At 38.2% G+C, this 27,036-nt stretch overlaps 1 protein-coding gene across 2 annotated transcripts in view; it reads right to left on the bottom strand.

The window, feature by feature from the left end:
• CDK14 (cyclin dependent kinase 14) overlaps positions 1-27,036 on the bottom strand; it is a 319,737-nt gene that overhangs the window by 255,152 nt on the left and 37,549 nt on the right. The window contains exon 1 of one of the 2 annotated variants that reach the window (XM_074900255.1): positions 21,038-21,111. The exons of the other annotated variant lie outside the window; for it this stretch is intronic. The gene's annotated coding sequence lies outside the window, so the exon portion shown is untranslated. Of the gene's footprint in view, positions 1-21,037; positions 21,112-27,036 lie in introns of those variants that run through there. 2 annotated transcript variants of the gene reach the window in all.

Below are 27,036 nucleotides of genomic sequence, written 5' to 3'. Positions count from 1 at the left end.
CCTGAAAATGTTTCATTTTTGAGTTACATATATTGCTACAGCTGATCTTACACAGGGACAATGCTCAATGATATCCCATTTCAAAGTCATCCATAGCATTATAGCTAGGAGAAGAAAGCTTTCTATAAATGAATTAAAACTTAACACAAAAAGAGTTCACCTTCATCTCTTTCTCAAGTTTAAATATGTCACACACTGAAATTCTCATCTTATTTGAAAGCACTGGATTTTAGCTTCCCTTCATTTTCACTTTGAGATACTCACATGAAAGGCTTTGTTGCGTGGTTTTTTTATTTCACCTGATGTCTTTCTACATTGGAATGGAAAAAAAAAAAAATCTCCAGTTTTCTAACTAAAAAAAAAATATTTATGCATAAAATGTAGCTATTTTTGCTAAAAACCCAAAAACCCAAAACCCCAAACCAACAACAGATCAACCTCCACATTCCTATGATGTAGATAAGAAGCTAGAGTAAGTTGCATGTTTACTGTATCCACTTTGAAAAATCTGTATCTATTCTACTCTTCTTCACTAAGCATTTTTCCTTTGAGCCACGATTTCAGTCCTTAAGGCTTTTGCTATCTGCTGAGCTTGCCACACAATGCAAATGGTGAATTCGTGTTATGAGAACAGTAAAGAAACCACCTTGAGATGGGAGTAACTGTTGACAATTCTTGCACTGGAATTGAACTACCAACATACAAGTGAGACTTCAGCTCACCAGCACTGCTCAGCTGCCTCTATCCCTCCCTTACATGCTTTATTAACAAGGATAATGAAAATTTCTGGTGAAAAATCCACTGAGGATCACAGCGAAAGATCACATGATCTATGAATCCAAGTTCCACAGACCAAGAACCTGGTGTCCTCTGTGAAAAGGGTGGAAGCTATATGGAAATAAGCATCCTACAGCTTTATAGCTTTAAACCAGTCTAGACTATGAAGTGATGAAACTCTGAAGACACCACAAAATGGATGATATGGACAACTATCTTAGGCATCATACAGATTATTTTCGGAAAATTAATTGGAACTCTTGAGATCTTCCTTTGTGGCCTCTACAGTACACACAGAAACTACTTTTACATGATGTCAGACAGCTTCAAAGGGTGTTCTTGGATTACTTGAAGCCCAAAATTAATCTACTTTAAAACATAATTTATCCTGTATTTTCTCAGTGAAAGACAGTGAGTGTTGGGGTGAACAGAACTGCTCCATTAAGTAAAGACAACACTTTTGGCATTGAAGAAGGTCTATGGATTACCTGCAGAAGACCAATGAATGTGTTTTAAAAGAAGCTGACAAAGTACCTACCTAGGAGCTCTTCTTTCACTGGCATTTACAATAAGATGGAACTGAGGAAATGTCACAATTATTCTTGCTTTCATTCTCTTATGTGGGACCTTGAAGAACCCCAAATTAATAAACTCAAGAGGTTTACATGATTGTGCATTTACATGAGGTTTACCCGCATACATCTCCAGTGGAATCCTGGCAGAACAACTTCCCTAAATTCCGTCTTTCCTGAAATTTGGTATCCAAATACCAAACCTGAAGGGGCAGAAGGAATCTCAAAAGACATCTTGTCCAGGCAGTTGCTATAAAGAACCATTTGATTAGTTCTGTTTTCAGAGACAACTGCAACTTTTAACACAAGAACCTCACAACAATGACATTCAATCCTAAATACAGTCTTCTGTGCCATGAGATAATTTCAGCAATTATTTCAGGCTCTCACAAACTTATTGCCTTTTAACTGGTCAACAACTATTTATATTTTTTCTCTTCACAATATTCGCCTTTGAGTTGTGACGTGGCAGAAGAACGACCAGCCCAGGAGCCACGGCACACTCTGTGGGTAGTACCACTAGCAGGTATCTGAGGTTCTGCTCTTTGTCACAGGAAGTTGCTGAGAAATACGAGGCACTATAAAGGCATGTTTATTACAGCAATCTATAGAAAATGAATCCACAAACTCATCATGTGGAAGACCACATAACTTATTCACTACCATCTCAGATGCCTTAATGGATTCAACATATATGATATTAATCAGTCTCTGTAGCTGTCGTCTTACTATGATGGGGACAATAACAGATGTGTTTGTGTCAGGGAACAGTTATGCTGAACTAATACAGATTACATGTTCATATATAATGTACTATAGTAAGGTATACAAATGAACCTTTATTTTTGTTCTACTAAATGGAGATTCAGTTCTCAGCTTTCCCTCCAGAGATGTTACAATCTTTCAGTTATCTGAACAGGTCATCACTGCAGAAAAGTTATTAATTTAAGAAAGACTTTTTAAATATTAACATAAAGCTGTCAGAGGAACACACATAGTGATGTACAAGGTCAGAATAATTGTTCATCTAACCTGTTTCTGAAAGTAACCAAGCTTGTTAGAGGACAAGGGTAGACATATGTGATTCTTCCCCCGTATATCCTTCTGACCACCAGCAGTTTACTTCGTAATTCAAATATTAAATCCAGACCCATTCTTCACAACTTTGGGAAGGAACTTCACTTTTGAACTTTTATACCTTTGGCCTCCAGATGGTGGAGAGTTGCATAACACCATGCAGTTCAAAACCATTCCTTCTCTTGAAAACCAAACCAAAAAACCTCTGATTATTTCTCACAAAGTAGGAACTACAAAGCAGCTAAAGAAATGTTGCACAATTATTCCCTCTTCACCAGCATAAATTCAGCTTGTGATCATATAGGTTACTATCTCATCCTCCCTCATTCCTCTTATATTCTAATGGTACTTAATCTATTACCTTCAACTCAGTGGAAGCTATATTGCACTTCTAACTGATCATTCTTGTCTTCTCCCTCTGTGTCATCTTCTGTGTAATTTCTGTCTTGTGATGGCTAATATTTGATATGATATTTATAAAAACAGGATTTCTGCAATAACAGGATGGTAGCTTTGGTTTTCTTCTTTCTTTTCCTATTATTTTCTGAAGGTTTACTTATTTTTAGACTACTGCTGAACACTAAGTCACTATCTTCAAGCTATTATCCAATGGCCCTGTAATTCCTATCCAGAATAATGTAATTAGTTTAGACTCCCCATTACACACGCATAGTTTCAGTTAAGTTCTTCACATGCATCAGCTTGTACATATCAGCATGAAATGCAATTATCATTTTATCATCCAAATAGTCTATACTGCAAAACCCTTGGGTAACTTTTGGCAGTTCAACAAAAAATAGCCTTTTTCAACGTGCCAATTTTTCATCTCTCTTCCATGTCTTTGTCTTCTGCCTGGAGGGTCAGTCACCATTCCCCTCTAGGTCTCAAAAATGGATATTTTACCTGTTCTGTATGGCATACATAACAGATGTGACAAATTATATGCAGCATGCAAACCACAATGATTGGAAAATCTGATGATAACAAAACACTAGGTTAGATGGTGGTGTGGTATGAGATTAAAAAAGATGCTGACAAAAATTTAAATAGAAACATGTAATATCTGATTTATGAATATTGTTGGTTTTCATGATCAAATATGAGAAGCAGCCGTGAGAATCATCTCCCCTCTTTCCAGCTATATTTGCCTAGAAGGCTGCAGTCACCTAATGGACATGAGTTTCACTGCTGTCACCCATATCTTTGTTCTTTACTAATTAAATTGGCACAGAATGATGCACATCAAAAAGGCCTCAACCTGATGCAATGCTGATTCAAGTGCTCACAGGAAACAAGCACCAGAACTTCAGGTATTGCAGTAATATTTATCTGCTCTTTGGTTAAATACAAAGTATTGGTTTTGACCTATAAAGCCCTTTACTGTTTGGGTCACTAGCCCCTTGCAGACTGCTTTTCTTGTCCCATTTTATCTCAGTAATTCAGACAAGAAGGTTGCATTCACCTGGGCATTCTCACTGAAGAGCACTTCAGTCCAGAAGAAGATAAAGCTTTAATGCATGTTGAGCAGCTTATCTATTTTCCCAGGACATCTTAGGTGAGAAATAGAAAACATCTCAGGGAATTGAGCTGCTGAAGACATAAAACTTCAGAAAGGACAAGAGAAAAAAGCCTCTTCCTCGTACTACAAGAACTACCTCTACAAGATACAGTTAGTGGTATCACAGCTACTGCAGCTTACATGTCCACAGAGCACCCATTCTCACAGAAAATTCCACCTAAAGGTGTTTTTTCCTCCTCAGACCACCTCTTTCAGCATCTCTGGAACGGAATCCCATTAGAGTATGTTCTTAACTAAACTCCCTGGAGATATTCTGCCCTACCAACTTCTTGTGAAGTAGAACAACACAGATTTTCATGTGATGGAGCATACAGTGCCTACAGAAGGCTGGAATGAATTTATACATCAACATATTTGTTCTATTCAGCTCAAGAGCAAGTATGTGGCCTATCTAGAAAATTCAAGAAGCCTCAAAGGTTTTAATAATTTTAAAAGGAGCAAAATACTAAGGGGTGGGCAGGGGGGTCAGGGGTCATTTCCATTACTTTGTTTTAGATATTCAGTAATTTCTTGAATTTCAGTAAGAATTTTAAGGAAATACGCTGTTTGAGTCTAACAAATTCAAATACAAATGAAACTTCTTTTTGTTAAGTGACATGGAAAAAATACATGGATTAATCTATGTAGTTTATATATCTTTCCTGTGTCAAGTCGAAGACGCCCTACCACATGAGAAAAGGGAAGAAAATAAGGCCTATGACAAAACAAGTGAGTGATTCCACAGAACTGACAGGTTGAAGGTTGAGAATGGATATCTTCTTCCACTTAAATCATCACTATAGGATTTACAGGACAATGTTTTAAGCCAGAAAGTCTACAAAATACTGAACATCTACGGTTTTGCATAAGAGCTCTTCATAGTATTGGGGGAGGGGAGGGGGGGGGGGGGGTGTTGCTTCCAGACATCAAGAAAAAATAAACCACTGTTACAAGCTAGTCATCATATAACAAAACCACCATACAATGCTTTAATACTTCACTATTTTTGTTTTGGCCACTCCAGAAGATATCTAAAGTCTGCACATATCAAGCTATTTTGTAGGAGAATAATGATGCAGTCATGCATCTCTCCTGAAGCATGGTTGCCCTGGCGCTCAAACACTTCCTTCTTCAGAACTCTCACAAGATTAAACCCACTTGCAATATTTTCTGTGGGAAAAAAACCAAACCTGGTACTATATTTAATTTCTGACTGATTTAGCAGACGATTACTATGAAAAAAAAAAATCTTACCGTACCATAAAGCAAAACAAAAACCCCTTAAATCAGTCATCCTCAAAATCTAAGAAGTCCCATGACTTTCTACATGCAGTTAAAATTATAACAATGTATTGTTTCAGATATTTTTTTAGAGAAATCTTACATTCTTTTCTAGAAAGGAACAATAAACTCAAAAATGAGGCAGCACAAGCTATATGTTTCAAAATCATGTAGCACTGAACACAATTTCTTCACAGTCTGCATGTTAAGACACTGATGAAGTAAAATCACTGATATTTGATTGTTCTGTTGTTCTTCAAATTAGTAAGATGACTTCTTAATTAAAACTTAAAAATAAAATTAGTATTAACCTAGTAGCCTAGTCATTAAAACAGGACTTCTCTCTACTAAACTCGTTATAAACAATGAAATGAGATGAGCATTCATAGCCAAGCTGGCCACCTATTCAAGTGAAATAGGGAACCCTACCCTTCCTTGCCTTCTGTTTCACTGGAGGGATTCAGAAGCAGAACAGTTGAAAGATAAGAGGAAAACTGATTAAGAAAACTGTAGTGATACTATTAAAAAAAAAAAAAAAAGCCAAGAAAGAAACTTGTAGCAAGACATGTACTTGTCAATTTAGCTATGTGCTCTCAGCCATAACGTGTCTTTTCTTTCTGTAAAATGTAGTTTTAGTTTGCTATCAGAACAATGTAATTGCAGTAACTTTACACAACTGTTTCTCTCATGCTATCTAGTGTCTGATACTCAAATAAAGTATTCCATCTTCAGCCAGGTTGTGCCTGCCTCACATAATGGCAATGAGTAACAATATGTCACCCATGTAACATTAGTCAATCTTTACTCAGTTTTTAAGGTGTCACCCAAAGAAAAAACAACCCAGCCTACAAATAGATGTACATGACCAGCAATAGGACACAAGGGAATGGTTCTTCACTGAGAGGGTGATCAGTCACTAGAACAGGCTTCTCAAGGAAGTGGTCATGGCACCAAGCCTGTCAGAGTTGAAGGAGCATCTGGATGACACTCCTAGTCATATGGTTTAGTTTTAGGCAGCCCTGCGAAGAGCAGAGAGTTGGACTCGATGATCTTTATGGGTCCCTTCCAACTTAAGATATTCTACAATTCTTTGTATAGATTCCCATTTTATTGGCTAAAACCCTCTGTTTACAAAACCTTTTACAGGATGAGAGCAATACTACATTTAATTATGAATGGTAAATGGAAAAAGAGGTCTAGAACAGGCGAAGCATCAAAACATACAAATTACGTTTCCCCTAAAGCATTTCAAGGACAAAGTGCAACTTAAAGTTTTGCTGAGGAAAGGTTTGAAGGCCTCAGAAATGTAAATGCTGCAGAACAACTCTTTTGAGGTATGATTCCCAACTGAACTGAATGTCTTTGAGAGAACATATATGTGCGAGGTACTCTGGCAAAACATTATGGTTGCTGCCTGACAATTCTGACAAAAATGACTGACAAAAATCCTGTAATGCTTTTAGAGATTAATAATCCTGAGGGCTCGTATGTCTCATAGGATATCTGTCTGTCCTTGGAAAGGGTTGTGAAAATAATTTAGAATGTAAAAAGACTGAGTATTAACAGATATGATTACTAAGGCAATAAAAATTCAGACAAGAAGAATTCCATCTAAGATTCCACTGATGCCACAGTGATAGGAAAAAACAAGCATAAGATCACTTAAAAATGTCTTATGGCTGCTTTTGAATTTCATATGCCAACCACAGATATGACACTTCTCAAATGAACAGTTTCTATTTGAAACGTTACAATAAAAATATACCTCATACTCTATGCTTATATCTGAGGTGTTTATGTGCCTGGGGAGTCTCATTAACCTCAGTGCAACCAGTATGTTGAGGGATAAACACACAAAAGACTGGTTGTTCTTTAACTGCCCGTGACAGCACAAACTACCAATTACAATACATGGACAGATGGTTAATTGGTTTTATCACAATTTTCACATCTCTGGGAAGGGGGACACCACCTTTCTCAATTTCTCTGAAGCCCAGTACCAGCAGCACAAGAAGAATTCATGTGTCAAGAACCCTCAGGTCCTGTTGCCCTCCTTGGTCAAAAAAAAAAAAAAAAACGGGAAAAAGAAAAAAGTTTTATAGCAGTTTACAAGACATGCTCAACATCCCCAATGCAATTTGAAGTAGGTCTTCAGTATACACATTGATTTTATCTCTTAGTTACTTTTGAAATGATAAAAAGAATGTCCCATAAACACCAAATTCTAAACATTACAGAATAAAAACAAAGGTTATGAAACTCGCAATTAAGTTGTCAGGACTGGCAACACTAAACACTAAAACCCAGTGTACTGGGTTTGTGTGTGGTGGGGTTTTTGGTAGCAAGAGAGGGTGCTACAGTGGTGGCCCCTGTGAGAAGCTTCTCAAAGCTCCCCCGGCTCCAAGTCAGACCCATCTCTCGCCAAGGCCGGGCCAATTAGAGACAGTTGATGCACCTTTAAGAAGGGGAATCTGTGAGAAGGAGTTCTGAGGAGTTGCAAGAAGGACACCTACGCAAACACCGAGGTCAGTGGAAGAAAGTAGGAGGAAAAGGGGGAGGTGCACCGGAGCAGAGTCCCCCATATCACATGGTAAGATGTAGGGCTCACCTCCCCTGCAGCCCATGGAGGTCCATGGTGGAGCAGATGCCCATCTACAGTCCATGGAGGACCCCACACTGACCCAGGTGACTGCACCCAAAGGACGCCTGGACTCTGCAGGAATAAGCCCCACAGTTCTGGTTTGGCACTGGGAGGATTGCAACATCTAGGATGGATCCACACTAGAGCAGCTTGGGAAGTACTACGGCCCACAGGAAGGACTCACATCAGAGAAAATTCACGGAGGACTGTCTCTCATGAGAGGGACCCCACGCTGAGGCAGGGAAGAATGCAAGGAGTCCTCCTGCTGAGAAGGAAGGAGCGGCAGACTGATCCCATTCCCTGCCCCCTGAGCCGCTGCAGGAGTCGGAGGTAAAGAGATTGGGAACAAAACTGAGCCGAGGAAGAAGGGAGGGGTGGGGGGAAGGTGTTTTCAAGATGTGGTAATGCTTCTCACTGTCCCACTCTGTCTATTAAGTGGTGGTGTTAGTGTTTGAATTAAATTGATTATTCTTTTTCTTCCCCTAAGGAGTCTGTCTCCCATATCCATAACAGATGAAACATCCCTCCCTGTTGCCCTCTGAACTCAAACCATGACACCCCACTATAAAAAAAAATGAGTAAAATAAGTGCAAGAAACAGTCTTCACAGTTAAAGCTAAATTTTACCAGGACATTCTGGTTCCAGTTCATTGTATACAGTATCACTCCTTCCTCTAAAATACCTGATTAATACAGATTTCCCGCATACAGATTAATCTGTAGCTATATTGTTAACAGGAAGACTAGATCACAGACTTCTGTAATTAAGTTTAAACAGTGACATAATAATAGCTTCCATGCCAAAATGGATCAACTGTGTGTAGGGCATGCTTATCAGTGAGTTTCACACCTATTTGCTGAAACAAAACAGGGAGACTGAGGATTCCACAGAAAGATCTGAATTCCCCAAAGGACTTTGTGCTCCAAATATTAGACATCATCTTCTGCTACACTCCTAAACTCTTGCCCATTCTCCCTAAAATTGCTTCTGATAACACCTTCACTCCCAGCCATCCATATCACTCATGCCCTCACCCTCCATACAGGCCCATACACACCAATATCCTTTACTAATGACTTCCTGAACCCTCCAAATTCCTTGTTAGGCTTTTTTCTGCATATATTAGAAGCACTGAATACACTCAGTGAAAAAATAGCATCCTTGCTCTCGCATTCTCCAGGTGCCTCAGATCATCAACTGAAACCTGAAGGGGATATGTCACAGCAGCAATCCGGCTTTGTCCCTTTTCAGATGGAAGTCCCTTCTCATGCCTCAGCATATGCACAGGCAACTTAGCACAGATCCTATAAGGAGTTGCAGTATACTTCTGCAATATGAAATCCTTCATAGTCCACACTTGTTTCTAGGTTGGTGTATTTCTGCTTCAAACAAACACTGGAACTAAAATGATTTGCACAATGATTTTTTGCTAGGCCTACTTACCAACTGTGTGTTTTAAAATAACAGCTGGCAATTCGCGGTCAAACAATTCAAATCTGTCTTTGAAAAGTGTAGCTTAATAACAGTGGCTCACTGAGGACTGTTTAATATGATGATTACCAGTAAAAGCTGACTGAAAAGTAGTATTTACAGAGTTCTGAAATAAATTATTGTCCCACACCTGAATAGTTAGACTATCATTTTCTTATCCTTATTCTTCCCTGCTAGTAGCAGGTGTCTATCATTAAAAAAAATGAAACAGCCTTTGCAGCCCCATCATTCCAAGGATTATGCAAGGCCTGAGTGCTGCCATTTCCCAAGCCATTTCAATGCAATGAAGATGTTACAGAGGCTCTTTCACAAGGCTGGAATATGAGAAGTTACTAGGTGAGAGCATGTACCAGGCTTTGTGCAACTCTGGGAAAGACAGTACAGGTTTCAAAGTTGGTGCATGGCTTGGTATGATCTCAAATTTCAAGGGGCTTGGGATTTGCTTGACTAAATCAATATTTCAGCCTCTATTCTTACTCTGCCAACTGTATTCCCCTAAAGCTCAACTCTTAAGAAGGCAGGGGGCAAGATATCATTGAATATTAAACTACATAATACACCTCCATTGCATAAACTGTAGCAAACAAGTGTATCCCTGGGGTCAGTTTCCAGAAATATTCATTTACATTTTTTAATTGCTGCTTTTCATTTCAAACCCAGGTAATATAAACAACATTAAGCCTGCCCTTATCAAACAGCTGTTCTTTAACCAAAATCTCAAGTCAAAGTAATAAAAATGAATACCAATTAAAGGCATGAACCCATTTCCATATGACAAAAAACCTAGCAGCAGGTTTTTAAACATACATACAAGAAAAGAAAGCCACAAAATAAAAAATCCACTTTATTATCTAAGTAAAAAGATAAAAACCCACAAACCTGGCCCTCCTTTAGCAAAGGCCACTGCATGAACGAAGACGATACACGTAACAGAACCACTAATACACACAGTGTAAAAAAAACAAACAAACCAAAAAAAAAAAACCACCAAAAACCAACAAACCTACCCCAAACCCAAAAAACAACCAAAAAACCCAAACCCTAAAACCACACATGCCAATTTAAATCTGAAGTGCTACAAGCATTCCCTGAATCACACATTACATTTAACTGGCATACTTTAATGTATGTAAATCCTTTCTGAACAAACCAAGATGTTAACATAAGATTGGCATAAGTCCAACCAACATATTAATATGCAAAAATTATGATTATACCCCTTGTTCTAAACAATTAAAACAGATTCCTCTTACTTCTTTTATCATAGAAGTCAGGGAAAAGGTAGGATGGTGCACAGTTACCTGTTAATTTGCACTGCAAAATGTGGTTTTACCTCAATCATAGGATGGTTTGGGTTGGAAGGGACCTTAAAGATCACCTAGTTCCAATCCCCTGCCATGGGCAGGGACACCTCCCACTAGACCCAGTTGCTCAAAGCCCCGTCCAACCTGGCCTTGAACACTGCCAGGGAGGGGGCAGCCACAGCTTCTCTGGGCAACCTGTGCCAGTGTCTCACCACCCTCACAGGGAAGAATTTCTTCCTTACATTTAATCTAAATCTACCCTCTTTCAGATTAAAGCCCTTGTCCTATCACTACATGCCCTTGTAAAAAGTCCCTCTCCAGCTTTCTTGTATGCTCCCTTTAGGTAGTGGAAGGCCACCATAAGGTCTCCCCAGAGCCTTCTCCAGGCAGAACAACCCCAACTCTCTTGGTCTGTCCTCATAAGGGAGGTGCTCCAGCCCCCTGATCATCTTCATGGCCTCCTCTGGACTTGCTCCAACAGGTCCATGTCCTTCTTATGCTGGGGGCCCCACAACTAAATGCACTACTCGAGGTGGGGTCTCATGAGAGCAGAGTGGATAAAAAATACCTTAAGAGCAGAAATGTTAGTGTTTCCTATTGCAGAGGCTTTCCTTAGACTGTTGCATGAAGTCCTCACACTTAAAACATCAGAAATAAAGTGCTCATTCACAAGAAGGCACCAGATTTCATTCTTAGCAGAGGTTTATTTCATTGGTTTTTTTACAAAAATCATACCTCTCCAAAAAACACATTAGACAGGATAAAACTTCTTTGTGTTATGGGGGCAAAGGAAATTAATACTGCATAACTTTTGTCTGACTTCGCCTTTGTACTGCCAAGGCCATCCTTCCTTCCACTGTAACATCTGAATATCTTCAAGACATGCTAAGAATGTATCTTTAATATCCACTGAGAAAGATAATAATTTTCTTCTCCCTCAGATGGAAAATTAAGGCTCAGATGTTTAATAACTTGCCAAAAGCAACATAGCACTTTCTTTGCCAGAAGAAATGATATTTGAATGCAGCTTGATCCTGAGGTTAATACTGTGAAATCTGATGTATTCATTTAGTCCTGGCCTTTTACACAAATTTTATTCTGCTATCACGTTGGCAAACTTCAATGACAGCATCTCCTTCAATACTGCTTTAATATCTTCCACTCAATAGAACAACCTTAGCGTTTTACAGTTTGCTATTAAACTATTATCTTAACATTAGCATCAACAATTAGTATTAAAGACATTAAATAAAATTAAATTTAAGGCATTATGCACAATACCAGAAACATGTCATCTTTACACCCTCTGTTCATGTCTTCCAAAAACATTTTCTTCACTCACTGTAACCTATTAAGATATGCCACTATCATAATATTCCCTTTAAAAAAGAAACTATATTTCTTAAGTGCTGAACTGCAACTGATTGCAAAGCAGCCATGACTACAGAACAATTGCAATACTTTAAAAGCCCTAGAATTCACTCATGGCACAACTACACCACACACACTTCAGAGAAAATGTGCTGAAATTCATTCACCTTAATGTGAGAAGTAATCACATTATGGAAATGCTTGGTCATTGCACCATAGGTAGCACAGGGTCAGCACTGCTTTATCTCCATCATTTCTTGACTCCTTGCAGGCATTTTTAAAACGCATTTTATATAAAGTGATTTTTTTTTTCATTTGTATTTGTTTTCAACCAGAAAATTTTGTAGCTATGATTTTGAACAAAAATATAGAAGGCAGCTTCTCAAATTTAACTGTCTGTGAGCTTTATTGGATCACTACCCACGTGCATGCATAACTGTACATACCTACAACACATACCTAGTTACGTTTGCCAACCACCACTCACCCAGCCAACTCAGAGGTGCACATGACTCGGGTTCCACATGACCTTACATTCCACATCACCTGGGGTCACTGACCTAACCACAGATTGCTCAAAAATATTTGAGCACGTTTTGCACAGTGTTACCTAAACCCTTCTGAAGCAGTTTTAGGGTTGGCAGGGCTAAAGTATCTACTGTGTTTAAACTTTACAAGCCTACACCAAACAATCACTGAAATTTAAATCATTCAGCCTTAATTCCTGGCCTCTATCATATTTCATGTTAAACATATTACAAAAAAAAAAAAAAAAAAAAAAAAAAAAAAAAAAGCTTTTTCCTATCTGCTCTCAGAGGAACTAACACTACCCTTTCTCCCAAAATTTTCACTAGAACATCAACATTGCTTGGATTTAAGTCACCAAATATTTAGCCTAGCCTCATGAGTAGCAACTGCAACTAAAAGGCCCCAAACACCACATTGACAAATATGGATATAAGTAATATATTCATGGCTACTGACAACAGCCAGAAAACAGCAGAAATATACTTGCATTTAGCTCCCAAGAATTAGCATTGCTAGATCAGCATTAATACAGGCAACAGATTTGCAAAGTGTAATGAGGTTTCAGAAGACAAATAGGAAAGTCATCGCATATGACTCCGGGCTTTGTTTCACCTCCCTCACAACTGTAAAAGTCATGCCTTTACTTATCAGTACATTTTATATAACCTGCACAGTAGACTCAGTTCTTTAGGGATTTGGGGGGGAAGGGGGGGGGTGTTTTTTTAATTGCTTTGATTCACGTAGGGTTTCTTGTTTTACACAGAAACACAAGTCAGACATGGTTACATAAGAAGCAATAAGGATCATCACAGGAAAACATTTTGCAATAAGTACATGACTTTGTTGAGAAATGGCAGCACTGAATGAGTATAATGAAAACTGTTTTCTTTACTGTGCACTATAATAAGAAAATTACCCCCTGAATGAAAATCCAGTGACCTGTTCTCAGACACATCAGTTGCTGGCTCCTTAGACGAGCTGTGGGTCCTCAACTACACCTTTATATACAGCATATTGTTGGATTTAAAATTTAAATCCAGGATCTTTTATGGGCCAGCAATGACAGGATTTTTTGCCTGCAAGAATAAAACCCACTGACAGATATAAAAGTTTGTCCTACTTATTGCCATTGAAAATAAACTTTAATCATCCATTTTAATCAAGCTGAAAAAGTTATTTTAGAACTTGTTATAAATTTGTACAAAATTATTTTCCTTAAATGGTTACATAGTATCAGTTGGTAATCATTAAAAGATCTGTATTCAACTAACTAGAATTGTTACATTAAATACACAATTTCTTCCAAGCAACCAATACACAGCAATGAGCTTCAGAAATTATGTAAGGATTCAATCTCTTAATTTACATTTTTAGTATTAGGAAACATGTAATTGATGTGTATTAAATAGAAAATAAAAATTATTTCCATATAATTTGTCTTAAGCAGCATTTAAAAGGAAAGTGGAACTAAAATACATTAATACCATGATTTAAAATTTTTCAGTAAATAAAACCATTTTAAATGGTAGACAAGAAAAAATACAAAAATAAGTTTTCTCTTTAAATGAGTACATTATTGTCTGTGGTTACTATAATCAGGAAGGTTTCTCATTGCTATTTTTTTTTGTGACTGAAGAACTGGTACTTGTCATTGCTTCAGGCTCATTTTTTCAGATGCACTGAAGATGAGAACAAAGACTCCTGATTTTCAGCTTTCAAATAGCTTCCAGTCTCTGAATAAACTAGTTACTGAATTAAGAAAACATTTGTTGAAAATTTTATTTCTGCAGAAATAACCATTACTGTCAAAAGCTGATTTAGAATAAGAGATTAACAGTTTGATTTGAAACTTCAGCAGAAAGGTACTTCTTTCCCCCCCAACCAGGTAAACTTTGCAAATTTTTTTCCAGTTAAAACTATTTTAAGTCATAGTGCTTTAAACATTGTTATAACATTATAAAAAAATTTTTTTGCTCACTTGTCTTTAAAATGCTTTTCCACCACCCTATCTATTTGCATAACGCTTAATTTAACTGAGTTGTGTAAGAACAAACACAAAATACTTTTCAATGGGACGTTTCCGTGACATTCCTACCTCTCTCCACCAAACAGAGAAAATCTGTTTTCACTCCACTGATTTCGCTGAAGTCCCAGATAAGCTACATTCTTCATAAGTCTATTTGTCATATCAGAGCTTACAGTTAAAACATTAGCTCAATTTTTCATAATCGGTTAATAATGGAGGTACAAAAATACTTCCTCTAATCATTTCAGCTAGACAAGTGTTTATATTCCTATCTGACTGCAAAGCCCCTCTGTCACTGCTCAGTGCTGCCAACTGCTCTCCGGCAGCACTCCAGCTGCTTCCCTGTCGCACAGCTGGCACAGTCAAAAACCCTGTGCTCACATTTTACCCGCTCAAACGGCTGGCATCCCAGTGGATTAAGCTGTTCCTGTGCACAGAGCAGATACCAATTTTACAAAGACCTGACACTCACCTTCCAAATCACTGATTCAAGTCACTAATCTAGTCTCTCCTGCTCATAAACAGATTATCAAGACCTGCAATTTGATACAGCATACCATAGGAAAACCATAACAAACTGGGAACATTTATTTACTTAAATGGACTAACATGTGACAAGAGTGGTCTGCATTACTCTCTAACATGCAGAGTCAAACACACTGGGAGGGGGATGGCTGTAAAACTAGCAAAAAAATCAGGATCGATAAAAAAAAGGTTGAAGTAATTATAGCAGATGTTTACTGAAGGAAAGCTCAAGGGACACAAGCAGAGAAGGTAAAAATTCCAAAAATTAAGAAAAAAAAAAAAAAAGGGGTGAAGAGGAAAACAAAACTTTTGGCCAGAACAGAGATAGATGGATGCAATCAGGTTCCGGAGACCTCTGAAACTAAGACTTTGAGGTTTAAAGTAAAGCAGGAATAAAAAGACTTTATCCTAAACCAAACCCAATACAGATTTCCTTGTTTCATTTGGAAAAAGACGCTGCAGTACTGCATCACAGAAATTAAAGCTCAGCACCATATGTAGGAACCCTCTTTATCTGTAAGACTTAAGACTTCAAAAGAGCCCCACTCACGTACAGGTGACATTAACAGCCATTAGACAAAAGTCAGCATGGGTTTAAGGCATCCAGACTGGTAGAAAAAAGCCCGTCAGCTGGCACAGAAAACTACCTTGTAAGGAAAATTCACCTTTATGTTAGAAATTGTGAACACCTGGTTTTCCATTATTTTTCTGGGAAAGAGAAGGGAAAAAACAGGAACCTTAAAACTTCTTTCCTTCACATACTTAGGGGTCATTCCTCAATGAACATTTTGTTATACTACGTTCTGTAGGTTTTGAGAATTTGATTTAAGTGGATTCAGAAAGCACAAGGGCTTTGCTGTGGATGCCATAAAGGTTTTAACCCCAGAAACTGCATGAAAACAACCCAGAAAGTGACTATGGCCACAAAACACAAGCCTTAAAGAAACTTCTCATACAAAAGGCCTGGAGATTTTCCACATTCATACATCAAAATTAACACATTCCCTGATAGCTAAGAAAAAGCTGAGTATGACACACTGCAAACCCTTAAACAAAAGGCATTCCAAACACTTTAAACGTTTATATCACATAACTGAGAACTGAAGAATAAAAATATGCTTTTTGCAGACATAGGCTTTAGAGAAATTAGCCTTTTGCTGAACAAATATTAGCAAATAAATTACTGCCTGCAAGGCATAATTTTTGACTGATTAGGATTAATCCAATCGAAAAGTTTTTTATGCCATAGAAAAAAAAGATACTTCTCTTCAAAATGTCTCCAATTTTCTCCACAGACATTTTTTGAAATAGTTTTTGTAGGATATATTATTATGGAACAACTTTTATTTTCACATCAACCACACTGCAGGCAGTATTTTAAGAAGACTGTCCAATAAAAAGCTTAGTTAATGACCTAGTTTCCAATTGCACTTTTACAGTACATCATTTATCCCAGAGCAAATGAGTATCACCAAATACTCTATAATAATTTACTTATTCTCTAAATAAGCACAGGAAAACAAGTTATTAATCTAATGTATTATTTGCTGAATGTCTGTTTATAAATCCCTACAACATATTTACAGCACATTACCCACCACTATGGGTGTCAGTGTTGATATCTGTATTGCACATTAATCACATCATTTCTTTGGTTGCAATACAATACTAGTCAGTAGATGAAAGGATGCAGTATGCACGCACAGCACAGAATAGGGCTACATATTTAATAGCCTGCACACGCAAGTATGATTTATGGTTAAATGTCTGCTTCTCAGAATAGTGAAAACACTATTGTTGAAGTCCCACCACATCATTTTACAAGCTAATAACTCTGGAATAGCACAGTGTATTCACAGCCACCTATAACAAACCAGACATTCTAGATTTCATATTTTTCTTTTATTCCACATATACACAGCTGCTAGCGGTACACATCAGAGACATGAAAATGGGTTCTGAGCACAAAGCACCCAAGGGTGGCTTGGGGTGAGCAGGCATGCACGGAGGCAGCCCCCTTCTTCTTGAGTGGTGCTGCTTCCTTGTACCACCACCATGAGGCTCACCGGCCTCGTCAGTGCAGCCCATCAGATCAGACCAGCCACGGGCAAATGGCAACAGAGACACCCTTCCCAGGCAAAGCAAAGCTGTGAATGATTTGTCTAATGACAAATCCACGTGTCTTGCATACTCCTCACCTAAAATACTAATGGTTTAGTTTTTGTATAATACTCAAAAGAGCGTTTTCTGAAGGACACTGCCCGTATTAGTCAAAACACAGATTAAGATCTGCACAGTATTTGCTCAGGCATTCCAGGATCCTGCTCAGAGTCTACTAAGAGCAAAAGGGTCAGTGAAGGAAGTGTTCAGCTAAATGAGCAATGCTCAGAGTCAAGAAAACACCTGGGCAGACGTCGATGCTATCTAGGTTGCTGTTTCAGACATAAAAAGGTTAAAAGCTCTGATTCACACTTCGCAATAAGCTCTGTTAGAACACCAGCTACTGGAGCTCAAGATCCAGGTGATGCTAGAGTGAGATCAGACAGCAATGAAAAAATCCAGCACACATAATTATTTGCAAATGTATATGCAGCTTTGATATTGAGTACTTACATAACAATATCTCTCCACCAAAAATAAAGCTACCACCATTTTTCCCAGAATCTTAGCTAACGTTCCCTCCAAGGATGAGAACAGGGAGTGCTGTCAACGCTGAATCCCACAATTTTCCTTGGCGCCATGATCCTGCATTAGCACTTGGCATCCTCACCTAAACAGGTATGACAACCACAGCACCTCCAACAAACTCTAGCTATAGAAAAAAGACTGGGGTATGCTGCACAACAATTTCTGAACTTTCCAGGTAATTAAGTGGTTAAATGCATAAGCAGACCATCAACTGTATTACAAACTTAAAAATGCCTTCACTATATCTGAAAACACCCATAATAACCATGAACTTCATTTTGTGTAGGGAACAGAGTATCAGGGGGAAAAAAACATACCTGAAAGAATTTTTAAATATTTTCAATTCTAGAACAGTGAAAGGACATTTTTTTCACTTTCAAGTATTTTCAGATAGCCTGAAGTACAGGCTTGCAAAGTAGACAACTAAATACTGAAATCTGCTTGAAGTAGATTTCAGGCAATGTAAGAATCCCTCATGAATGGAGATTTCAAAAGGTTCCTGATGACCAGAGGAAAGCAAATGTTGTACCTGTCTTTAGAAAAAGACCAAAAGGACAATCAGGGAACTACAGGCTAGTCACCCTCACTTAGGTCCTTGTGAAAATTGTGGACCAAATCCTCTTGGAGCACATTTCCAGGCACATGAAAGTGGTGGTGACTGGGGATAGTCTGCATGGATTTAGCAGGGGTAAATCTTGCCTGATCGACTGAATTGCCTTCTCTGATACAACAACTGGATTTCTGGACAACATGAGAAGGATGAACATCACTGACTTTAATGAGGCGTTTGACAGTCTCCCACAGCATTCCTGTATTCAAGTTAAGATGTTACACTCTGGATAGGTGGACAACTAGTTGGGCTAAAAAGGAAAAAAAAAAGTTTAGCTAATTGTGCCAGACAGTAGGAGTTAATGGGTTGTATTCTACCTGGAGGTTAGTAACAAATGAAGTACTGCAGAGGTCCAGCCAGGAACATGTCCTGTTTAATAACCCTATCAACAACCTGGAGGAGACAATGGAGTACACTCTTACCAAGTTTACAGTTGATGGGGTGGGGATAGTGGTGTGTCAGGGCTGCCATCCAGAAAAACCAGGACAGGCTTAAGAAATGGCCTGATGGAAACTTCACGCAGTTCAACAAGGACATACAAAAAATCCAGCATCTGGGAATAAAGTCCCCTCCCTGCAATACTACACAGTGGGGATGACTGCACAGACACAGCTCTGCAGACACAGCCCTGGGGAAGGTGGCAGAGAGCTGCTGCACAACAGCCCCCATGGCCCCAGTAGCAGTGGGGGCCAACAGCTGGAACAGGATCAGGAACACATGTACTGCATCCAAGGAACTGATCAGCCCCCTCTGCTCAGCACTCTTTAGACCACATCTGGGTTACTTGAGGCCAGTTTGGGGCCCCTCAGTGCCAGACAGACATTGACAAACCTGGGAGTTCAACAGAGAGCACCCAAGATGGCTGGGGACTAGAGAATTTGCCCTGTGAAGAGGGGCCAAGGATATTTTCAGGGTAATCTAGTAGCAGCTCCCCCATATCTATAAGGAGGTTATAAGAAGACAGACAAGTTCTTTATGATAGTATATGGCGAGAGGAAAAGAAACATCAAGCATAAATTGAAAGTGGAGATTCAGACAGGACATAAGGAGAAATTTCAATTCTGAGATTGAAAATTGCCTGGCATTAAGAGCATAGGCCAAAAGGTTTGTTGACAGTCAAGGAGTGGAACAGATTATCCAGAGAGGTTGTGCAGTCTCCATCCTTGGAGGCTTTCAGGACAGGACTAGATAAACCTCTGAGTAGCCTGGTCTAATTTCATAGCTGACACTGCTTTGAACAGGCAGTTGGACAACAGACTTCCTCAGGTCCCTTCTGACCTAAATTATCCTACAGTTCCATAGGATTCTTTCCACTGCTGAAAAGCCCATCTCTGCAGTAAAGTAAACTAGCTGATTGAGAAGCTGAAAGGACACAGTACTGACTAAGGCAATGAAACTAACTGGACTACTCAGTCCAACTTGTCTACTCATTTAGAAAGACTTCTAAATGAGATTTAGAGCCTAGAAGAAAAAAAACAAAACAAAACAAAAAAAAAAACAAAAAAAAAAAAAAAACCAAAACACAACCAAAACAAAAAAACACTAAATAACATTCTTAGTCACTTGAATGAATAAATTTGTCTTGCTTAGAAAAACCACAAAACAACTCAAGTAATCCCTGTTCAATTAAAATGTGGTATACAATTTTTTTTAAACTACAAAATATTTTAGTATCTACAAATGAAAACATTTGTGAGTCTGGTATCTTTCCTACATAATGAACAGAAACTGGCCAGTTCCCAAACAGCCTCACTGCAGAGGCCATTCAGGGTGAACAAATGCAGGATAAAGGGAAGGTTCCTTCCTGCACATGGGAGTACTGATTCAGAGATGCTCAACATTCAGCATTTCAAAAGAAGGAACGTAGTATTTGCTTGCACAAGCTGAAGAAGTTATCTTTTAAAAGAAGTACCTTTAACTTTGGGAGGAAACTTCCCAGACTATTCATTCCATCATGATGAAATGCATGTTACACTACTGGTAGGCTCATGAAGAAGTTTTCGTTTTATAGCATACAAATTAGCCAGCTACTATACTTCCTAGAAGAGGAAAAAAAAAACATGTAACTTTTGGCCTATGCTCTTAATGCCAGGCAATTTTCAATCTCAGAATAGGGTGATGTTTTATTAAAATTTTCCCCGAGGAAAAATCAAGGTGCTGTTGTGTCAGCTCTTTATGCAGCAATTCAGGAGATGAGCCTTTGCATTAATTGAGTATGATACTGGTGATGATTCTCTTCTGCAATCGTTGGATATGCTCCGTTTCTCCTACAGATGGTCTTCTCCCAACTCCGCAAAATCGGCTGGGAAGCTGATGCCCTTTTATAAATCAACAGCCATCTAAACAGTAACCATGATCTCCTGACATTTTCAGAATACATTAACAAAATACTGGGGTCCAGTTTCTTCATTTGGTGTTTTGGCATTTTGGTTTTGTTTCCTTTTTTTTAATTTTTTTTTTTTTTTTAGTTACATCACCAGAATTAGGCTAGTGAAATTACCACTGATTTGAGAAAAAATAAATACAGAAAAAACAGGTGAATCATGCCCCAGGTCTCTATCTGGGACCACCATGTTCAAATGCCTTACCTTTTTGAGAGTGAGGAATGAAATTTCACACTACCTAAACACGCTGAGCATTGCTCTACTCCAGATGGAGGGAATCAAATCCCAGCACTGTAGCGGTAGCAGACATCCTTCCCCTGGAGTAAATCACCCATTGTGACATGGGACATCAACAATCTGTTAAGAGTTAACATTAACCCTGAAATTACTATTGAGAAATCTGAATAGAGCCAAAGATAAGATTCCAGAAATTTCAAAAGCTCATCTGAATTCAGCCATCTTTCCCTCTCTGAAATCTGAACTTATTACCAGTTTGTTGTTGTTATTTTCCCCTCACCTATGTAACATAAGAAACAACAGTTGACTTAAAAGCAATATCTGGTCCCACTGAGGGTTATGCTTTCACTCCTGGTCAGAATCTAGAATTAGCTTTATAAACACTGTGTAATTGACCTGTGAGGTTCAATAGCTCAGAACATATTGAACAAAGAGCTTAGCAATATTCAAGAAAGGATTGAACATAATGATTAATAGCCTCTGTAACTAGACTAAAAATTGCGAGAACCTCAATCTTCATGCTCCATGGCACAGACTTATAACCAGCTGAGATCAGGAATAAATTTCTGCCCACTACATTACTGTGAAGTTACATGCACTGGGAATAGTTTACAGCTTTAGAGATTTGCAGGACCTTCAGTTTTTTCCACTGGTTGGAAAGCATCTACATTTGTCCTTAAACATCTTAGAAAGCATGACATTCTCAGGGAAGTACTGCCTAAATTGAAACCACTTCTGGCAACCGCTCGTCTCAACCAGTTTTTAAATTTTTCTGAAATGGTGAATGTTCTACAATAGCATTACAAAATGGACTCCAGAAATTCACTACTCTTCTCTGGTGATTGGGAAAAGAAGTCATACCACAGAAAACCTCAGTCAAAAACCCTCCATCTCCAAACACACACACACACAATTCCAGTCAAATTCTTTTTAAATGAAAACTGGTTACAGAGATATTTTCTAAATTGTTCTGTTCTTATGAAAAATCGGCCAATTTTTCAGTAGGAAAAAAAAAAAAATCAAGAACATTAAAGCCCTTTTAGGTTTTGTTAAAAAATTATTTCTATTTAGATAGGGCAATGCTGTGTTCTACTTGCTCCACTTTTTCTTTTCCCTACCCATCCTTCCATGGGCTGGATTTCTTATATGAATTGTGCTTTCTGCCACAACTGTATATGGCATTCCCACAAATGTGTTTTCCTATTGTAGGGCATCAATTGGAGTTAAGAGACAGATTTGGCAGTCCAGGAAAGAGATGCACAGGACACCTAAGATTCGAGCTTTATGCAGCAATTGCCTATTAACTTGGGGTTAACACTGTACTGGTACTTCCAAACCCAGTTATTTGAAAAAAACACATTGATTTTCATTCAGATTATTTAAACAGGTAAGAATTCTCTCTAGTTCTAGCATTTACACTGGCTTCCTGGTTCTTTTAATCTTTCACTTCAAACATTTAAATATTTATTACTATTTTGAACAGTTATCCTTCCATATCCATCCCAATGCAGCCAAATTTACCATAGTTTGTCACAGGTTCCTGCAGTCCCAGTAATATTTCATTATTTACTACTAGTCTCTGAAATCTTTCTTGGTTACCAAAATCTTTCACATGCTAAAAGACACTGCAAGAGAATGACAATTCTAGCCATTTTATTACTAGCATAAATAATTGGGGTATGAAATTCTAGCCATTTTATTACTAGCATAAATAATTGGGGTATGGAATTCTAGCCATTTTATTACTAGCATAAATAATTGGTTTCTTGATTTTATGATTTGAATTAAGATCACGTTCTCAAACAAGAAATATTTTCCTATTGTGTAATAAATAAAAATATAAATTCAAAACACACCAAATATATTAAAATCATGAGGTAAAATCTATAACTAAATGAATCACAAAAGACAAGTGGGCAGAAAGAGCTTCTGTTGTCATTCACTCTGAAAAAAAATAAAGTGCCACCATATAACAAATTTAAGAAATTATTCTTATGACAATAAGGAAGACACAACAAAAGCAGAGTAAGAATGGGGTTTTTTCATGCAGTCTGAGACCAGGGCAAGCTATCCGTCACTCTCAGCTGGGAAATCTGAACAAGAACCTTCCTGATGCAGGCCAAGACTATATTAAAGGGACAACATATTTTAATATTCCATTACAAAGGAGAAGGTGCAAAACTTGAAGCCTAGGATATAGCATATAAAAATGTAAAGGAAGAATAAAGTAGAATTATTGAATTCATATACATATTCAAAACAGGTGAGCCAAAACATGGAAAACATGACAAAAACTGGCATCTGTTACCGTGCGACAGAGCACTAGAAGGAAAGGACAACATGAGAAGGAGAGTTACCAGAAGTTGAAGGACAAATATCTAACAATTTGATTTTCAGTTACTCTAGAGTAATATGGAGTCATGCAGTCTCCTAAGATGTCTGGTACACTCTCCTTTATACAGGTGAGGATAATAAAGTATCCTCACCTAAGTGTGGTGAAAAACAAGGACTTAATGGGGGAAACTGGAACTACTGCAACAAGAAACAAGAGCTGCAACAAGAGCCTCACAAGGTTTAAGTACCCCTCGCTGGAAGACTGATACACCGGGCTCTGCAACTTCATTGTGCAGCAGAAGCCACAAAACCACCTGAATGCATCTTGTTCCCTCTCTAATTCTATGAAAATTTCAGTCAAAACCCATACTATACATTCCCTTGATGGTGCTGTGGGCATAGTTAAACTTTTAGGGTAAAAGATAAATCTTAATTTTTTCTTAAAATACCCTGATTCAGAAAGTCTAGTTTAATTTGCATGCAAATATGGAAGCAAGAGTTGTAGAACATAGACAGAAGAAACACCACAAAATTAAGAGAAAAATGTTTTTTCCCTACTTCTCATTTGCTACATTTTCATATTTTAAGGAGAATAGGTAAAAAGAAATACCCTAAGTTCTTTTTTTGCTGTAACTGAAGAGATGACTCAATGAGTTTTCATTCTTCATTCATTTATCTTTATGAGGGAATTTCTCCCAAGAGACCAAGACAACCCTCTCAAAGCTGCTCTAGTATAATACAGGATGAATAAATTAACAAATTTACTTCAACAGTTTTCAAAACAGATCCACATTCTGTTCTCACCCGAGAAGTGAATGAAGCCCAGCTCACGAGGAACAAGAACAAGCACATCAAGTGCAAGCACATACACCTTAAAGCACTCAAGCTGCAGCCCCCAAACACTGGTACAAAAGGCAAAAGTACCACCCTCCCTATAAGAGAGAGGGCAAAATAAATCATTATAACGTAGAGAATTCTAAAAGGTCATAATCACTACTTGAAGCAAGGTGGTCTATAGGAGGAATATGGAGTTAACAGGACTGTATTTGTTTTAAATAAAAGATTAGAACAAGGTTGTCTCTTCTAGCGGCCAGAAAAAAAGGCATGAAAACGCAGTGGGTCCCAGTTCCTATTCTGGCCTAGGATAATTACTAAGAAGAAGGTGCAATGTTTTATCTGGAATTTCTTCAGAACAGCACAACTGCCCACAAGAGTTTTGGTCCTACTATGTTTCTGATGCTCCAGTATCATAACTTGTTTTTAAAAAAACCCACACATTAAAAACTACTTTCTCAAAAGAAGAAGCTGTTCAGCATTAAAACTAATGGCCAGAGCTTTGTTGATCATACATAAATTTCATAATATGATGCAAAAGTCATATACACATAGACATGCTGCACGGCATATGTGTAATTAAACTACATTTAGTGCTGAATATTTGCCTGCCACTTAATTGGTAAATGGAAAGAAGGTACCTGCAAGAAAACAGCCAAGATCACCTATATATTTTCATATCTTACATCAGACTTACAAATGTACAGAAGAAGAGGAAGCAATTTTCCATGCCATAAATCAGTGATTTCTTGAATAACTTCTCTATATTTCTTGAACCACTCAAGATCAACACTAGGACATTTTTTGGAAGCTAGTAAACCACTGAATGGAATGAAAGCCTTGAGAAAGCAGACAAAATGTTCTGTAGTTTATTTGCTGCCCCAAAGTGCATCTCTGGTCCTTACCATTTTGTACTATTACAGGCTATGACAGCAATATATTATGATGCTCACACACACAGAGGATAAAGTTAAACTACAAGTTCAATTCTCAATGACATTTACACACAGAAGCTTTATTGCTTTAAGTATCCATAGGCATGTTGCATAGTTTTACTTCACCTCAAGATTGTATTTGAAATGCAAAGCAGAGCAAGTCCCTGAAACTAGAGATGAGATTGGGATTAATTCAGAATTCTTTTAAAGTTTTCTAGTCTGACCCAATCCAACTGCACAAAAATCACTACAGCTCTTATTTCTCCATTTTGAAGTGCATGAATTACTAAAATACCGTTAAATTTACAGTAAAATAAAGAGCAGCATGTTCCCATTTTAGAGCAGCAGAGCTGGTTTCTGTGCATGCGGTGACTTCTCCCAGCTCTTACCACTGTGACTGCTACTGCCTTGCTCCTTGCCTAAAAGAGAGTTTTTGTCTGCCCTCTTTCCTCCTCCTCAGAGATGCAGTTTTACTGTATGCCACTTGGACTAAGAGGCAGTAGAGACTTCACATTTGCAGGCCAACCACTTATTAGTATTTGCTCATTTTCAAGTGGAAATGGCTGTTACAATTACTGGCACCCAGACAGACGTTACAGTCACTTTGGCTAAATGCAGAATGATATTATTAACACCTACTTGTCAGTAGCAAAATTTTACTTGCACTGCAATAGTCCTTCCTTCAGAAGGAGCCATCCATCTTTGTAGAGTAGTTAATAGGTTTTTGGCTGTAGAGCCCCTCTGGTAACTACAGGCCAGCAGCAGAGATCAGAGCTGGTCTAACAAGGAAGAGCTGCCTCAGTAACCCTGCCCCAGCGCAAAGCAAAACTCTCTGCCTGAGAACCATCCGGGTGGTGCATGGGTTTGGCCATCACTTTCCAGTGAAAATTCCACCCCACAGAGGAGCTTTCTCCTAAATGAATTGCAAATTATATACCCATGAAGTGCCAGCTGGTATTGTTTCTCTGTAGTTTTCCTTTGGTTTCCCTCTCTCTTCCCCCTCAATTAATACAACAATATTCATGCCCTGTCGTGTCTTACGGCTTAATTATGCACTTTGCAGAACACAGCTTTAAAAATGAGACTATCAAGCTGGAGGGGGGAAGGGGGAAGAGCCGGACAACCAGATGTGGAGAGAGGGAGGATGGAACAAAGGGCATTTTGAAAGGGGAATGAGAAAATTAAGATTTGTGTGGGGGTGAAGGAACGGAGGGACAGAAACAGAACAAGAAGGTGCACATAAGACATACTGGTTCAGTCACTTTATATTAAATTATATGTGGTATTAAATAATGCATCTTGCAGTTATTGAACATGATTTTATAAATACTTGGAGCTGTTTATTCCTAGATCTCAACCTGCTCCCATTTCATGAAGCAATAGATACACACTTCCTGCTGGCAGAGAAAAAAACACTACATTATTTTATGAAAGTGGGAAAAAAACAAGGCAGCTGAAAATGTATTGACAAATCTTCTGTTAGAAGGTATATTTTACTTGCGTTAATTAATTTAGACTAAAAGATGCTAAGAACTGCTGCACCAATATTTAATTCAGTCACAGTAAGCAAGACAGTTTTTCATGCATCAATTTTATCTAAACTTTCTTTATCCAGAATACCGCTAAAATTTATTTTGCATATATAGTCAAGGGAAGATACTTAATGAATGAAACAGTAGCTGTTCTGTCTTCTCTTACAACTCGATTGCTGTACATGCTCTGGTACTGTACACACAGTAGGGACTCCCAGAGCACAGTTCTGGAATGTTTTGGGTGGGACACAACTATTGAAAACTAAGAGCTTTTCCAAAAGCATTTAGGCTCATTCTCCTCCTAAAACATCCCTGCAAAAATAATTACCAG

The sequence above is a fragment of the Athene noctua genome, chromosome 2 (genome assembly GCF_965140245.1).
Source record: "Athene noctua chromosome 2, bAthNoc1.hap1.1, whole genome shotgun sequence".
In the NCBI taxonomy this organism is placed as follows: Eukaryota; Metazoa; Chordata; class Aves; order Strigiformes; family Strigidae; genus Athene; species Athene noctua.
Note: the sequence above shows the minus strand (reverse complement) of the source record. Positions and strands in the feature narration are given on the sequence as shown.